This window comes from Arachis duranensis, chromosome 1 (genome assembly GCF_000817695.3).
Source record: "Arachis duranensis cultivar V14167 chromosome 1, aradu.V14167.gnm2.J7QH, whole genome shotgun sequence".
NCBI classification, from domain to species: Eukaryota; Viridiplantae; Streptophyta; class Magnoliopsida; order Fabales; family Fabaceae; genus Arachis; species Arachis duranensis.
This window is the reverse complement of record NC_029772.3, coordinates 14,871,434-14,889,171: the sequence shown is the minus strand read 5'-3', so window position 1 is coordinate 14,889,171 and position 17,738 is coordinate 14,871,434. Positions and strand designations below refer to the sequence as shown.

At 29.0% G+C, this 17,738-nt stretch overlaps 2 long non-coding RNA genes and 1 pseudogene across 2 annotated transcripts; all 3 read right to left on the bottom strand.

Annotated features, from left to right (window-relative positions):
* Positions 1-12,852: 12,852 nt before the first annotated feature.
* Positions 12,853-13,520, bottom strand: LOC127745023 (uncharacterized). The gene is made up of 3 exons (XR_008006205.1): positions 13,327-13,520; positions 13,086-13,219; positions 12,853-12,957 (listed from the first exon to the last, which is right to left on the bottom strand). It is a non-coding gene; the product is annotated as an uncharacterized LOC127745023 (long non-coding RNA).
* A 1,098-nt stretch (positions 13,521-14,618) lies between these two features.
* LOC127739658 (xanthine dehydrogenase 2-like) lies at positions 14,619-15,647 on the bottom strand (annotated as a pseudogene).
* A 9-nt stretch (positions 15,648-15,656) lies between these two features.
* Positions 15,657-17,047, bottom strand: LOC107479659 (uncharacterized). The gene is made up of 3 exons (XR_008007021.1): positions 16,927-17,047; positions 15,908-15,947; positions 15,657-15,822 (listed from the first exon to the last, which is right to left on the bottom strand). It is a non-coding gene; the product is annotated as an uncharacterized LOC107479659 (long non-coding RNA).
* Between the last annotated feature and the right edge of the window lie 691 nt (positions 17,048-17,738).

Genomic DNA, 17,738 nt, shown 5'->3' with positions numbered 1-17,738 from the left:
TTATAACCTTCGAAGAACAGACGTAAATTAATTTTTAATGAAAAAGTTATACGCATTTGAAGTTTAGGGTTAAAAACTAAATTCTACTGAAGTTGCAGAAAATTGAGGTCATGCGTATGCACAACTTGCATTTCTGAAATGAATGTTTTCATGCGCATAACTGTATTTTGAAAAATAGGTTATTCTCCTAGTTAAACTGTATTTTGTATTTTGGTTATCTTTTGGGGATGTATATATATTTCTAGCCGGCTTTTGCTTCGCGGGTATATATATATATACCGTCTCTTTTGCTTTCTATTATCTATGCTTTTTATTCTCAAAGTTTCAAGTGCGACGAGATTTATGCTTTGTTTTGCTTACCCTATGCACAAAAAGGGATTCATGCGTACGCATGAGGCATGAGTACGCATGAATATCCTGTTTTTCAAAAAATGTTATTTTCAACTGTTTTGGCCTATCCAGCCTGTTTTTCACCTCTGTAATACCTGTTTAAAGTTTGATAGCTAGTCTTTAGGTTTTAGAATAAGAGCAAACATATAGAGGGAGTTAGATTGATATTAAGGGAGATTTACACAGTGAATGAGATATGAGATGAGGAAGATTATCATATTGACGAATGAGATGATGGTGATGGTGATCAGGTGTATATTTAAGGGCATTTGAAATGTTGAGTGATGATTTGGAGGATAGATGAGTAATTCCTATCCGAGTGATGATTTTGAGGATAGATAGTAATTCCTACCCGAGTCATGGCCTGAGGATAGATGAGTAATCCCTATTCGGGTTATGGTTTGAGGCACCTGCCTGAGTGGATGAGTAATGCCTACTCCGGGTTGTGGTGAAGCACTGGCATGGGTGGACTAATAATACCTGTTTCGTATTGTGGTGTTCCATATCCCGATTAGCTACTGGACATATCGGGTTTGACTATATAACCGACAGATGATATCATCGACCGTAGGACAGACATGCATCATGTGCATTTATATAATTTGTTTGAGTATGCACTTTGTGTTTTGGCTTGCCTAATTGTTTATTTATATCTATATGCTATGTGACTTAAATGCCTTATCTGTTTTCTTAATTGTGCATTACTTATGTATCTTGTATGTGTTTGCTTTGAGAGATCCCTTATGCTGGTGGAGGTGACGCTGAGGATTGTTTCAAACTAGTGATTGGGAGGTTTGCAGTAAACCGGAGGTGAAGAGATAGATTAGAATCCTTAGGTAGAATTACCAAATTCTTAGTTAGTGAAAACTCTAGACTCTGATCTGGGTTGTAGAAGTTTAAGATTGCCTTTGACTTTTCGAAGCCTTATATCTTATTTATTGGACACTGTTATCATATTGAGAACTTCCAGTTGTCATTCCATACATATTTGTTATTTTTCAAATGCAGAATACGAGGCACCTCACTGAGCGTGTTGGAGACTCTTGTGCAAGCAAATATCTACTTTTGGAAATTTCCGATTATATACTTAGCTTGTGTGTGTGTGTGTATGTGTGTGTCATTGTTGTATTAAAACTTGTATCTATCCCTCCTAGAGGTGGACTCGGAGATTTAGGAGTTGTATTTTATATTTTGGTTATCTTTTGGGGATGTATATATATTTCTAGCCGTCTTTACTTCGCAGCTTGAGTTAAACTATCTTTCATATATATCTACGTATGTATTTTAATTTTGTTTTTAGAGGTCGTAGTACCTCACCACCTTTAATTTACGACCTAGATGTAAAGTTCTGTGTGGTAGGATATTATAGAGAGCCTGTATTATATGTTGCATAATATGATTGTTGAATATGAAAGAGACACTTATACTAAAAATTTTGCTCAAGGACTAATAGAGTATGACGATGTGAAAAATAATTTATCACAACTACATTTGAGAGAGAAAGACTTTGTACCATACCATCAATTTCTCCCAAAAAAAATGCCTAATTTCAGGATAGACAGAAACATTGACAATTAAAAGTGGACTTGATTGAACACATATGACAATTTCATGATGTACGTTGTTAACCATAGATTATATATTCCTTTATGTAATATTACTAATAAGTCAAAATTTGAATTATATATTATTTATTATTGTTGTTATTTATGAAATTTATTAATTTTTTCTCGTATGTTATTAATTTATAATAGTGATTTTTTTTAATTTACAAATTTAATAATAATATTATAAAAATTTAATCTAATAGATATAATAATTTTATTTTATTTTAATTAATTTAATCAATAGAATTACAATACAGATTAATTAGTCTTTTCTATTAGATAAGAGAGGGTCAAAGGAACACTTTCAGTTTTTATTTATGGTTTATGACAAAAATTAATGTAAAGTTATTTTTTATGATAAATAAATCATAAATAGGATTAAAAAGAAATTTCCACTGAAATTGCTCTTAAAAAAAATAAAAACTATTTTTTGTGTCCTATTTTTGTTCTAAAAGTATTTCCAATTAAAAGCAAGGTTCTGAAAACCGAACCAGTCATCGAACTGCTTTAGTTACTGATTTACTGGTTCATAGGTTCAACTGGTTCGACCGTGGTTGAACCAAAAAAATCGTTTTATAATAAAATAATAAATAAAATATAAAAAAACATTAAAACATAATTATAATTTAATATAAACTTTAAAATATCATCCGAATTAAAAGTACTATATAAATCAGAATGTTATAATCTCATTCAAATACAAACTCAAAAGTCAAATAAGAAAATCAACCAACTAAACATAAAATGCCAACATCAAAGTTTGTCATCAATCATATTTATTTATATTCACAATTTTATCACATTCATTTATATTCACAATCCTTTGCCTTATTCAGCAGCACAAAAATTGAATTCAGTAAAACCATTTATCTACTTGAAATGAAAATGGCAAATAAAACACCTGCTTTGAGAACATCAGCAATAGCATCCTCTGCTGATTTTGCATACTTCTGATTCTGATATTCATAAACAGTGGCCACTACATGTTACGATTTAATATTAGGAAGGGTATTAGTTATGCCCATTAGAATTACTTAGTCTTTTAAGAGTATAGATAAGAGACTTTTATAAATATATTAAAGGAATTAATGAATTGATATTGAACTTGGTTCAACTAGAGAGATGTCCACCAACATACATAAGAATTAATTTACAAAGAATAAATATGCTAATAATCATATTCTGTTTGATCTACACAATTTCATTTATACATGTGTTTTGCAAACAGGCGGCAATAATAATCCATCATATGCAAGACCAAACAAGCAGTAAATCAAAAGAGTAAATAAATGAAAGAAATATAAAAGAAGCAAGTATATATACCTCAAAAAACCCCTCATGTAAACAATGGAAACCGTGTTTATTCACAATGAGTTGCTTACAAGAAATTAAAATGTGCATATACACAGATAGAATAGGTAGAAAGAGATGTAGAGAGTAGCTAAAAGAGTTTAATTTGGTGATTAAACTGCAGCATTCAACAAAGTAGCAAGACCTCTTCTGCAATTAAGCTCAACGTAATCACTGAGCCAAATTTTCTCAAAACATAACAATTATCAAAATTTATCACAATCTAAACTCATATCTAACAAACAGCTCAAAACTTCAGGCCATCTACACACACCAACATTGGCAACAAAGATCAAACAAATCATCAAATTGATGTGTTTAATAGTAACAATGCATGTTGCAATTGCTCAGATACATTCTTTTAACTTTGACAAAAATTTCATTCACAGTTAATCACTAATCAGTAAACAACAATTATTAACCACACTCACAGTTCATCATGTTGAATCACAATTCAGTTTCAGTAATCAGTTTCACTAATCACTCACTAGTCAATAATCACAGTACATGGAGAATCACAGTTCAGTTTCATGTTGAACTTGAATCAGTTCACACTTCACAGTTTCACACTACACAGTTCGAAGAAAAATTAAACCGAGAGACAGAATTGAACCAGTTCACAATTTCGGTGTTCATCATCTTGAATCACAGCTCAGTTTCAAACTTTCAATTCTAAGTAAAATACCTCCAATCAGTTTGAGTAATCAACTAATCACACTACACAGTTCAAAGAAAATTAAAACAGGGAGAGTGGGAGACACTGAGACAGCGAAGGCACCTTCAAGGCAGAACATGCAAGTATGCAACAGAGAGAGTGAGAGTGAGGCGGTGGGAGACAGCGAAGGCACCTTTTCAGTTCTCCACGGCTGCTGCGGTGGCTCGACGGCGGTGGCTCGACGGCGGGTTGCTCGACCCGTGTGAGAGTGAGGCACTGAGGCATTCTCACTTCTCAGTACAGTTCTCGACGGCTCTAGGTAGCGCGACGGCGTGTCTCGACGGCGAGCCCTCGACCCGTGTGACGCGGTGACGCCGGTGACTTCAGTGAAGCAAGCTTGCTCGAAGAAGAATCATCAACAATGGAAAGTTGGGAACCACTGAAGGAGAGAGAGCAACGAAGGAAATTAGGGATCTCAGTCTCAGCCTTGGCCCTTGGGAGTTTTCGTGATTTAGGGATTCAGACTTCAGGGGACTCAAAAACGGTGTTGCTTACTTAAAAATTGGCCGGGTCACGGTTCGGTTCGACTGACCGGTTACCGACCAGTTCGCCGGTTCAATTTCAGTTTTTTAGTTTTGCGATTTTGATGATTAACCGATTCGTTTTTAAGTTCGGTTCACGATTCGATCGATCTGACCGGCCGGTTTAAACTGGTTTTCAGAACATTGATTAAAAGTAGTAAACTGTTTCTTTTCGTTTATATAGTACAACTTTTGATAATCAGTTACTGCAATTCACTTAAAAGCAATAATAAAAAAACATGTAAGATCCTATTAATCCATCAACAGTAGTAATAATAGCTGATTAGATGTTGGTATAAAATTATCTTAATATGTAATATAAACTAAATCTTTAATAATATAACAAAATGAATTCCTAAATAATTCATTGAAACTGAATTCATTACTCCCTTTTATTTTGTCTCTTAATTTTGTTGAATGTACAAATTTAAAGAAATTAAATCAAGAGTAAATTTAAAAAAAATATTACTAAACAATTTTTAATTAATGAAATGAAAAGCATAATAAAAAAAACTATTATTATTTGTATCAATTAAAACTGCAATTGATAATTCCATAATAAATGTTGCATAAGAAAAAACGAGAGCAACAGATATTGGGTCAACAACTTAAGATAACGACGAAAAGAAGTTAGGTCGGCATATTGCTGAGGTGGGTTAAGAATAATTAATTTAGTGGGCCTGGAGTGGTGCATTGAGAGAGAAAGAGGTAAGGTGGTGGGCCTGGGCTTAAATAATTTTAAGAAACGATGAGAGAGAAAGATAGAGACATTGAAAAAAAAAACCAAACTTGTGTTGGTCGAGTGGTTAGCTCACTCGTCCGCTTAAGCAAGTATCGGTGGTTCGAATCTTGATTTGTGCATGCAGCAATCTATTGGTCAGAAACAAACCCTTAAATAGAATTTAGATCCATATCCATAACGAATTAATCATTAACCTATCGAGTTAAAAAATACCGTCAGAATGTGGTCTAGATAAATAGATAATATTTAAAATTAAAGAAGACAGACGTTGTTGTTACTGTTTCTACTTGTGGAAAACAACCTCTTCAACCACACCCTCGTCCCACTTCCATTCTTGGAAGGTTGGTTTTGAAATTGCTCTCCACTCATTGGCCTCATGAGAGAGAGAGAGAGAGAGTGTGTGTGTGTGTTTTGGTGTTTGGAGCATTAGATTGATGATGGATATGCACGTTCCCAGTTCTGAGTTCGGCCATGTTGGGAATTTTGTCTGGGCCGCCGGGGTATTTTTGTTATTGACGTGCCTACTTCAAAATAATAAGTAGTAAATATTTGATAATACAAAAAAAGTAAATATTTGAAAAAAGCTAAAACAAAATTACTTGTTGACTTTTTTTTCTTTATTAACAAGATAAGCTCAAGAAATTTATTAAAGAATTTTAACAAAATGTTATAAATTTTTTTTTGAAGAATATCTATATCATTTATATTATATGTATATAAAAAATTAGTTATTAAATCAATTCTTCATATAAAATATATATTATAATATAAAATATATATTAAAAATAAATTAAATAATATATATATTTATATATTAATACATAATGACTAATTTGATAATTAATTTTATGTGTTAACAAAAATAATGTAAGATTCAAAAGAATTTAATGAAAGCAAAATACAAAATTTAGGCGAAATAAAATAAAATAAATCATTTTTGCCAACACTTTATACTTAAATTCTATAGTTTAAATCATAAACACTAAACTTCAATTCTTAATAGTATAAAAATAAATTGTTGACTAATATTAATAAAAAAATATTAGTTCCTTAATATTTCTCATCTGTATCCATTAATAACTTTTGTTATTTTCCATACTTATGTTAAATATCAAATACAATTATGTTATGTGTATATTAAAATTAACAATTAGTATAAAATATATATTATAATATAAAATACATATTAAAATGAACTAATATTATATATATTTATACACAAATATATATTAATTGATTTAGTAGTTAATTATTTTTATATATATGTAATATATTTTAAAGACTTTACTGTTGAATAATTTCTCTCGTTATAATTTGAGTAAAGTATCGTTTTTATTCCCAACGTTTGGGATAAGTCCCAAAATTATCCCTAACGTTTCAATCATTAGGTCCCTAACATTTCAAAATTGACTCAATATTGTCATGCCTTTAGGGATCTGTTAACACAATTGACAGTGGGATAAAATTGAGACGATTTTAAAACGATAAGTACTTAAATAGGACAAAAACGTCAGAGACAAATAATACATAAAAATAAATTTTAATTTAATTTTATCTTTCAATAATATTAATTTTTTACTGCTTAATCACATTACTTTCATTTTAAATAAATTTATTTTTTTATAATTTTAAAGAATTTTGATACATTAGAGACAAAAGGTATAATTTATATTTTATTGTATATATATTAGTTTTTTTTTCTTTTCTGTAAGTTTATATACTAGTCATTTTACAAATATTTCATAATAACTAAAAATCTTTAAGAGTAAAATTATAAAAAAAATTAATTTATTTAAAATGAAAGTAATATGATTAAGTGTAATTTACTTGGATGTGATTAAAAAATAATTGAATACTATACATAGTAAAAAATTAATATTATTGAAGGGTAAAATTAAAATTTATTTCTATGTATCATTTTTGTCCCTAACGTTTTCGTTCTATTTAAGTCCCTAACGTTTCAAAATTGTCTCAATTTTGTCCTGCCGTTAATTCTGTTAATGAATCCCTAACAGCAGGATAACATTGAATCAGTTTTAAAACGTTAGGGACTTAAATAAGACGATTGAAACGTTAGGAACAACTTTAAAACTTACTCAAACATTAAAAACAAAAACAATATTTTACTCTTATAATTTTTATAACTCTCGCAAATGTCTTCTAAACATAATTTATATCTTTAATAAATTGACTAAGAAAGAAAACTATTCTTCTTTTTTAATTGCAAAAATTAAGATGAAAAACAAACAATAATGAATACACATAATCTATACTAAGAATATAGAAAGAATTAGTGTCTAATTTTTTTTAAAGTATCTTTTGCTATATATAATTTATAAAAAGATATTTTTTTATATTTTTAATATTTAAACTCAAAATCTCTTAATTTAGTTATAAATCACTTATTATCTTATTTAATTTGATTTTTATTAATTTTTTACGCTTTAAATAAAAAATAAATTAATAGACACGTTAGTACCTGTTAATTCGTTAATAACTGCGGCAACTAAAACTAAATATGGATCCAGCTTTTATATATTGAATGTATTAGTGTGTGTTTGGATTACAGTTTGCAAATTGAGGTTTATATAAAATTGATTTTGTAAAATTGATTTTGATTAAAAGTGAGTTAGTATTAACATGATTTATGTTTGGTAATTTTTATTCAAAATGGATTATAGTAAACTAAATATTGTTTGGATTATATTATTCAAAATCACTTTTAGGTGAAAAATTACAGAAAAGGACATGAATTTAAATAATTATTTTATATTATCTTATAATTTTATTTTAAATATTTAAATAAATTTTAATATTTTTTTAGTATTCTCAATATTCTTTAGTACTCTAATAGGATTAATAGAATCATAATACAAAGTAAAAATATTTCATGTATAAAAGAAATAATAATAACAGTAAAAAAACTCATATAAACAAAAAAAAACAGAAGTTTTATAAAAAACAATAATATGCATAAGAGAGTATTAAAAAAAATATTATAAAAAAAATAAACATATAAATAATGAAGGACATAATTGGTACATAGAACATATTTTTTAATCCAACGTGAAAAGCTAAACGGAAAAGCTAGAATTTATAGCTTTTGGTAAACCTGGGTTGAATATAGAAATCACTTCTGCGTTTAGAGTACAAAAATGTTGCCAAACACAAAGATGAAGCGTTCAAGAAGCTCAAACGCGCTTTTCTCTTCTCCAACGCAAATCCAAACACACCCTTAGTAGTTGGAATATTTCGATTCGGCATCTTCATCAAATTTAAATTTAAATATATCAACATAGAGCTCCTTTTAGATTGGTTATGATTTTTTTAAAAATAATTACTTGAGTTGGCTACTTGGCTTATTTGTGTCCACTCATCCACGCTCTTTTAAATGAATTAAATATAAATTTTTTTCTTTGTTACACATAAAATATGAATTTGTTTCCAAACAACAAAGTTTTTTATTTTATTGAAGCGGCAAATTAATTTTTAACACAGCAACACAAGTGTCCATGATGTCAACGATGGATGATATCCCTCACAATCTACGAATCTATCTATCAATCTATCCTATGGTTTTTTAGTTGGATTCAGCTGTGTCAAACACAAGTTAGACCCACGCGCATGGATCTACACTGAAATGCACGATCTTTTTGTTTTACTTTGCAGTTATAAAATATTCGCATAGATTTTTTTTTAAATTTAAATTTTTTAAATTTTGAATTATACTTTAGAGAATAAAATATAATTTTTTATTATTTATTTCATAAGTGGGACCAAGAGTAAATATAAGAGAAAAAATATTCAATAATAGAATATCATATTTTATCCTCTAAAATAAAAATTCAAAATTTAAAAAATTCAAATTCTTTTTTAAAAGATAAAACTTCGATCCGTCTCTAATCATTTTATAAATTTTTATTCCGTCTTTTATTGATTAAAAAATGATATTACGATTCTTTAAAATTAATTTTGTCAAATATTATGTCCCATCTGTAAATGTTTTTGTTCAAAATTAATGTATCTTATTTACGTATATCGTTAACTTACAATATTATCGTTTTACTTCTTCTTCTTTTGCTACGGTACTTTATTGTTACCTGCTACTATCACCAACTCCACTCCATCATTTTCATCTCTCTCGAATCACACCTCCTCACTTTACTGTAATCACTTACTCCATCTTTACCATGTCTATTTCTGTCTTTATTTCTCAATTTTGTGCATAATCTCACTCATTCTTACAACAATTTAATATACTCATTAGATCTATATCTCACTCTACTTAACTTTCGCCATCTCTTCTTTCTCTTTCTCTCTCTCCTAATCGTCCCTCTTGTTTTAGTAATTTTTCAAATTTTATTAATTTTGAATTAATGTTTTAGTTTATTTAAAAGGAAAAAAATTGATTCTGCAGCTGATGATTTTGTTATTGTTAGAGTTGAAAAATGGTGATATTGTGGAAGAAAATGAAGGATAAAAGACAGTTAGACATAATAAAGATAGAATAAAAGAGATATGGTGAAAGAAGATTATATAGATGATGAAGGAAGAAGGAGTAAATTTCTAGTGACATTAAAATGTGTTAGTGTAGTGCAATAGCAAAGGTTAGATGATGATAGAGGTGAGGAAATGAGATAGTAGCAGTTCGAGTAGAGTGAGGAGGTGTGATTATGATGGGATGAACAATAAAAGAAAGAAGAAGAAGTAAATTATTTTGGGATGTGCAAAATGACAGTGTTATGCTAACTCACCAAGGAGCGATTTGTCCATTTAAATAGTTTCTTGATAAGTGTTGAGTTAACGGTATACATAGGAAATCCGTTAGCTTTAGATGGAGACATAACAAAAAGAACATAATATCTGACGGAGTTAATCATGAAGAGCCGCAATATTATTTTTCACGATGAGGGGTGGAATGAAAATTTGTAAAATTATTAGAGGGCAGATTCAGAATTTACTTTTTTAATAAAAATTGAATTTATTATTAAAAGTAACAAACTTATTATATGTGAAACAGATTGTCTTGACATTTTGTCTATCATGCACGATCTTACAAGTGAGTATTCATCTAAAATAATAGATTTGGTTTACAAAAGATTCAAGAGCTTTTATTTCGTGCTTGGCTTGTTCACGTTGAGTGGGTGTTCTGAAAAGTAAATAGAGTTGCGAATTAAATGACTAAATATGGTGCCAAAAACAATTCTAATTATATTATTTGGTTTGAGTCTTGTATTAATCTCTAGCAAATTATTCGCTCAGATATAAGATAAAGTTTGCTTTATTTTTTTTTATGTTTAGACAAAAAAAAAAAAACTGTATTGTAAGCATGGTCTTTTCTTGTTGTAAGTATATATGAGATACTACACACTGATTTTGTTGCGATTGTCAAACAGATACATTAAATATAGTTTTTGAATCTACTCGTTAGTACTGTTAACTAAATATGTGTAATATTTTTATTTTTTTTATTTTTTAACCAGATATGTATATTGATATCTGATTGATATTGTCAACTAAATAAGTAATAAAGGAAAAATATAAATACTTTTAAAATATATATTAAAATATAAATATTTTTATTCAAATAATTTAAAATTTTAAATACATATAAATATAAATATTAAAATATATAATGATACATTTTTATTTTTTTAATTAATTTATTTTTATTCAAATAATTTAAACTTTTAAATCATCAAATTTTTTAATTTAAAATTTAAACAGATATAATTTAAATTAATATTTTAATTTAATAAAATAAACATACTCGCATAACTGTATTTATATGATTAATTATGTTTATTCGATTTTAAAAAAAATTAACTGTTTAAAATTATTAATATTAAATCAAAAAATAAATGTATTTGTATTACTTTTAAAAAATAAAACAAGTTCGTTATTTTAAAGCGATACGAATACGTTTATTTAAATAAAAAACTTTAAAATAATAAGATACGCTTATTTAAAATTTTTTAATGAAAAATTTTTAATTTAAAATAGTACAAGTACACTTATTTTATAATGTCAAATTAACAATTTTAAACAGATAATTTTTTAAAAATAATTAAATATAATTAATCATATGAGTACAATAATATAAATACGTATATTTTTATCAACTTAAATCAAATTATTAATTTAAATTATATTTATTTAAATTTAAATTATTTGAAAAAATTGGATGAATTGAAAAAAAATATACTAATATTATTTAAATGATGTGATAATACAAGCAAGTTTATCGAATTTATAGGCAAATTTCGTATATATTGTAAAAGTTCGTCTATCCATTAAGCGAACTTTGTGAAAACACAAAATTAAAAAAATATATCATAAAAAATAATATATTTTTATCTTGTTTTGAGAATTAAATTTTTTTATATTTTAAAAAAGAAAATAAATAAAATATAGTATTCCCATAAAGTATTGATACTTTATATCTCTTAATAAAAATATCAGATAATTAATAAAGGCACTGTGTTTTCTCATGATTGAAACAATATAAGAGTGTTGCTCTTAAAGAAATGTAAAAAAAAAGTTTTAAAATATCATATAACAAAATACATAATCTTAGTTAAAGAAAAGAAAGATTGAACAAACACTACAAAAAACATCGTTAAAATCGACGGCTAAGCCGTCCATAATATTAAAAATCGACGGTAAAATAGACGGTGGAGGTGGTCGCTATTAAACTTGTTGATTTTTCAAAATTCGAATAAAATCGACGGCTTGTCTAGCCGTCGATAATAATTTAATAAAATCGACATCATTTTTGTCTATAATATGAGTTTGATAACTTTACTCCCTTACTAAAATCGACAACGCTACTGTCGATATTATTATATAAAATTGACGTCTTTTTTATCGATATTCGATTCAATAAAATCGACATCATTGCCATCGATAATATTATTATATAAAATCGATGTCTTTTTTGTCGATATTTGATTCAATAAAATCGACATCATTGTCGTCGATATTATTATATAAAATCGACGACGTTACTGTCGATATTTGATTCAATAAAATTGACATAACTGCCGTCGATTTAATTATTTAGATATCGACAAATTTTTTCTCTATATTTTTTTTGTCTATTTTAAATTTAAAAAGCGTCAACGTTACCGTCGATTTTAATAGCTATATTTTTTAATTATTTTTTCTATTTGAAAAATAGTAAACAATTAATACAAATAAACTTTTAAATATAGAAATAAAATTTATATAGAACATTAGATAACAAGACAAATAAATTTTTAAATATAAAAATAAAATTTATATTAAATATTAGATAATGAATTTACAAACTTATTAAAATAATAAATAATCATCTAACTATGACTTAAGACGAGATAAATTTTCACAATAACCCCGTTTTTTAGTCAACTTAATTCTTAACGAAAGCACTAATATATTAAACTACAAAACTTTAAAAGAATCATTATTATAAAAATTAATTATTATAGTTGAAGGATCAAATTCCTCTAAAGTAAAAAGGTTAATAAAAAATTACTAAAAAAAATCATGCTAACATATAGGATATAGGACATCAATTTGACCCTAACTCCTGATTCTTGACCTGGAATGTACTCTGCAATAGGCACAGCAGACCCTGATGGTGGCTTTAATCTGTACCACAAAATGCTTATTGATATAAGAGATTAATTTTGCAATTTGTATGTTATTTTCTAGTATTAGTATATAAAAAAATTTATCTGGTTAAGGACTATCCAAGATCACAGTGAAGCACATAATACCTCAGTAATGATTCAAGCATGCTTCTGTTTGAGAAAATGCATCTCTTAGAATTTCTGAAGCATCATGAAGTGATAAAATCCGCTCCCTTTTTTATGAATCCAATAATATATTAGAAATTATCTCAGGAAAAAGTCTGAAAAAGAAAATTTGAGAAAAATTAGTAATATTTCATATACTAAGAAGAGCAAGAACCATGGATCAGGATATAAAATTGGCCTCCACTAAAATTTAAACAATAACTTGCTTGCGGATTTAGCAGCCCCATCGCAGATACTAAATAGCCCAAACTGCAAATTGGGCATTGAAGTGGGTTAGCTCCACTCCCTATATAATTGTGAGAAACAAAATATTGAAGGAATGCCATGAATATATACAAAACCTGATCCAACCCAGGCAGAGGCCATTGATAATAGCAAATATCTTCCATAGCAAGCTATTTTGCTCTTCTACGCAAAGCCATGGGATCTGATGCCATACCAACTCCAAATGGAATGCGTTGCTGATTTTGTGCAGTAACATGAACCTGCCATACAATAAAATAACATAGAAGTAAGTATAGGATTGTTTTACAAAAGAAGCAAATGCCATAATCTATGGCATCTAAAAGTATAGGCACAACTGCATGCTCACTCCAAGTATCACTATGATAATGTAAACAATATAGCACGTAGATTGTATAGTGAAGTTTCAGTTAAAATTGAGACTTTTGAAGATCATATACAAGAATATGCTTTTCTCTGAACAAAGAAAAATAATCACACATAGCCTAATTAGTACCCCACTGTTAGGGGAGGCAGTATATTGGAAGAATAAAAACTGCACTCTGACACAATCTAAAAGGAAACTACAGTATGATTCAGCTTAGCTAAATTCTATATTATATATAAAAACTTATCCCCCTATATCTGTATGCAGGAAACATGAAGGAAACTGTATTTAAATAAATCTCCAAAGACTATAAAATATTCCCGTGTAAAGACAGTCCCTTCGCATCTAAAGACTACTAAATTTTATCCAGCCATAAAACCTAAAGACAGTCCCTTCGCATCTAATATCACCACTAGAAATACTATTTGGTCAGTATTAGCATGACAACTGAAACGTAAGTCCTGAAATCTATAACAAGACAAACTACTTGAAGCCATGTGTATCATAAAAACACATCTTCGAATTAGCATTTGCCTTTGGAAGAGACAGATCGTTTCACATCTCTTTCACCAGTCACGACTCTGTTTCCTATAGCTCCAATAGATCTCTTCTTTTTAATTTTTTGATCCAACCCTTCACCTCCAGCAAGTAATCTGCGAGTTTTCTCTTCATTTCGAACAGAATCCCTGCCAAGTGTCTGAATCGAATTTCCACCCTTTTCTGTGACCATCTGCTGCCTTCCAATGGCAGCAGATCTGCTTTCCTCCTGAGAGCATTATAGTGAACAAACTCATGAAGAATTCAAGTGGACAAGTAAACATAATACAAATTATTACTAGAAATTAATAAGTTTAAAAATTTGTTTGGAGAGGAAGACATCATTAATAATCTTAACTTAGAAATTGGAATGTAAATCACTTCAAACATTTCATCCTAAAATATTTCAACTGAACATAAAAACTTAAATGCCTGAATCACTGTGGTAAGAAGCATTGAGGATCATCATGTACAACCATTTCGATATGTTATTTTCCAGCAATGTATATCATGATCTCCTTCTACTCTCTCATCCATAAGCACTCATGCTATGCCATTAACAAAAAATAAAATTTCCATAAATGCAGTTAATCAATGTGCTTAGTCCTTTATTTTGAATGAATCATGCTGAAGCAAAATCTGTACCTTAGCAAATGAGTTGAAGTTGTTTCGTGAAGCAACAGGTTCCATGCGTACCTTTATTTGCTCACATGCATCTAAAACCGCTGCTCCATACATATCAGAACGGCAGCTTCTGCCGTTGGAGAAGAATTAGGAACCTGATTTTGTAGCAAGCATGAGTTGAATCAGAAATAATACTTCTAGACACAAGAAAGAATAATCCAAATGAACCAAGAAAAGAACCTCAGGATATTATATTCAACATGTTTATCAACAGAAAGGTTGCAAAAAAATCTACACAAATTTGCCAGGACTTTAGTTGCTATCCTCTGAAATTAGTTAAACCCTCTAATAGAGTTAACTTATTACCTTGTTAGTACTTGTATCTGATATGAACACAGAACTTAGGAGGATGTTGAAGGCTGATGCAGTAATCTGAGCAACTTTTGTATGCAAACCTTGCCCCATTTCTACACCCTCATGGGCAACTAAAACAGTTCCATCTGTATAGACATGAACCAGAGCACCTGCCTACAGTAATTAACAACATATTAATTTAATCATCATCACTAATTTGATAATGCAATGCTATCATAAATAACATAGGAATATAAAGGAAAGTAATGGTTTTAAAGAAGATCATAGAGAACCACAAAATGCGATCAATTTTATTACTCCCCCAAATTTGTTATAACATTTATGCCAGGGTAATTTATTGTCAAAGAAAAGAAGTATTAGAAAACAGTTAGCTTCATTAATTTTTTCATAGAAGAGAATAATAAAAGAAGAAGAAAAACAAATTGTGGTGGTTAGTACCTCAAAACTGGCCAAATCCAAAGAAACAAGAAGACCTTCCTGTTTGGCCAAAGAGATTGCTGCTTGAATAACTTCCAAATTGAGAATTGCATACCTCAAAACCAGCCACATGTGCTACAAAAAAGAAATAAATGTGATTGCTTCTTTATAATACAGAGACATTTTAGGAAACCTGTGTAGAGAATCAGTGAAAACTTACTCTTGAGAAACTTCGATGCATTTGGAAATGTCTTCAATAGCTGAGAAGTTTCAGAAATAAATATATGAAAAGGATTGATCACATTTAATAAAAAATAATGCTTTGTAAGAAGACACTGATGTAACAAATAATTTTAGTAGAGAAGAACCTCGGGTATCTTCTTTTCTTCTAAAAAGCAATTGAGATCTCTGCATGGCATATAATAAACTCCACTGCTTCAGAACCTGAGCATACACATACATATGAATGCTAATAAAACTCAAACTTTGAAAAATAATGATTAAAATACTAATACAGAAGATATTCTTGGTATGAAAAGAACCTAGAAACAAAAGTTATAAACACTAAGGCTTCTGATATAGTATATCTATTATCAACGAGATTCTGTGTTCTTTAAACTTGGGACAATGAATTCAAACTTAAAAATAACTAAATGATCATTTCTAAGCTCTTCATGAAAAAGCGTTGCAAGACACTGAAGTTCTTTACAGATTTCTTCAGCATAAAATGAGGTTACATATAGTTGATCATTGAATCTAACTTAGTAAAAATTAGAAAACTAACACCGAAAATAGAGAAGAATCCTATAAATCCATGTCAGTCATGAAGAAAGAATACAAAATTGCAGGATAACACAGAAAAATGAACAAAAGTAGTGATAACACCTGCAATGCCTTTCTTCCTTCATCAATCTTTGAATTGAAGACCTATATCATTGAGAAAAGTAGTGAATCATCTACAAATACTGAGCAAATTTTTTATTGATGAAAAAAAAGCAATTGAAGAACGAAAGAGAGAGAGTAACTGATTTTGATTGAGCACGGTCAATTGAAGGCAACAGCAACAACGGCACAGAGAGACGAAGCAATTGATGAAATGTGATGAATTGATTATGCTAACTAGGTTTCAGTGATGTGATTGTTACTAACAAATGCAAATTTAAAATTTCATTATGAAAATAGTAGATACAACAACTGCAAAAATAAGTATAATAATCAGAGAGACTGAGAGGAACTTACATGAACAGGATGGCGCGGCGGCGGGCTCGGCGGAGGAGGAGAAGAAGAAGAAGAAGCTCTGCTCTCCGATGGAGGACAGCGGGTTTTCTCAATCGTCGGAGAAGAAGAAGCTCTATTGATCTTTTCTTTGCCTCTCTCGGTGATGGTGACTCCGTCTCTGGTCTCTACTCTCAAGCGTTGGAGAAGAAGCAGCAGCAGCTTCACTCTGAACTTTGAGTCTCTGGAGGTTTGGAGTTAATATTTGGGAAATTGATTGAAACGAAAGACGCGGGTAATAAACGCAGGCATAATTTTTTGTTGATAAGAATCGATGCCAAATTCGTCGATTTTAGTTAAAACAAAAATTAACATATTAACCGTCAATTTTATATAATAAATTTATAGCATCCATCCTATTGTAAGAGAAGATCTTCATCGTTAAAATTTATCAACGGCAAAAATTGTCGATATTATAATTATTAAAATAGACAAAAGATTCGTCGATTTTAAAGAAAAACAATTATTGAAAGTTGCTAAAATAATAGATAGCATTGTCGTCGATTTTAATATTTTATTTTTAATAATTTCTTGTAGTGAGATCGACACTGTTTCTGTTTATAATATCAGTTTGAGGATTTTACATTGTTACTAAAATCGCCAACGTTGCCGTCGATATTATTATATAAAATCGACGCCATTTATGTCGATTTTAATTTGAAAAAAGTAACGCCTTTAGCGTCTATTTTATACATTAAATCCACACCATTTATTTTATTTAAGAAAGCAATCTGAACTGTTTAAATTTATCAACGGAAAGGTTGTCGATATTTTAA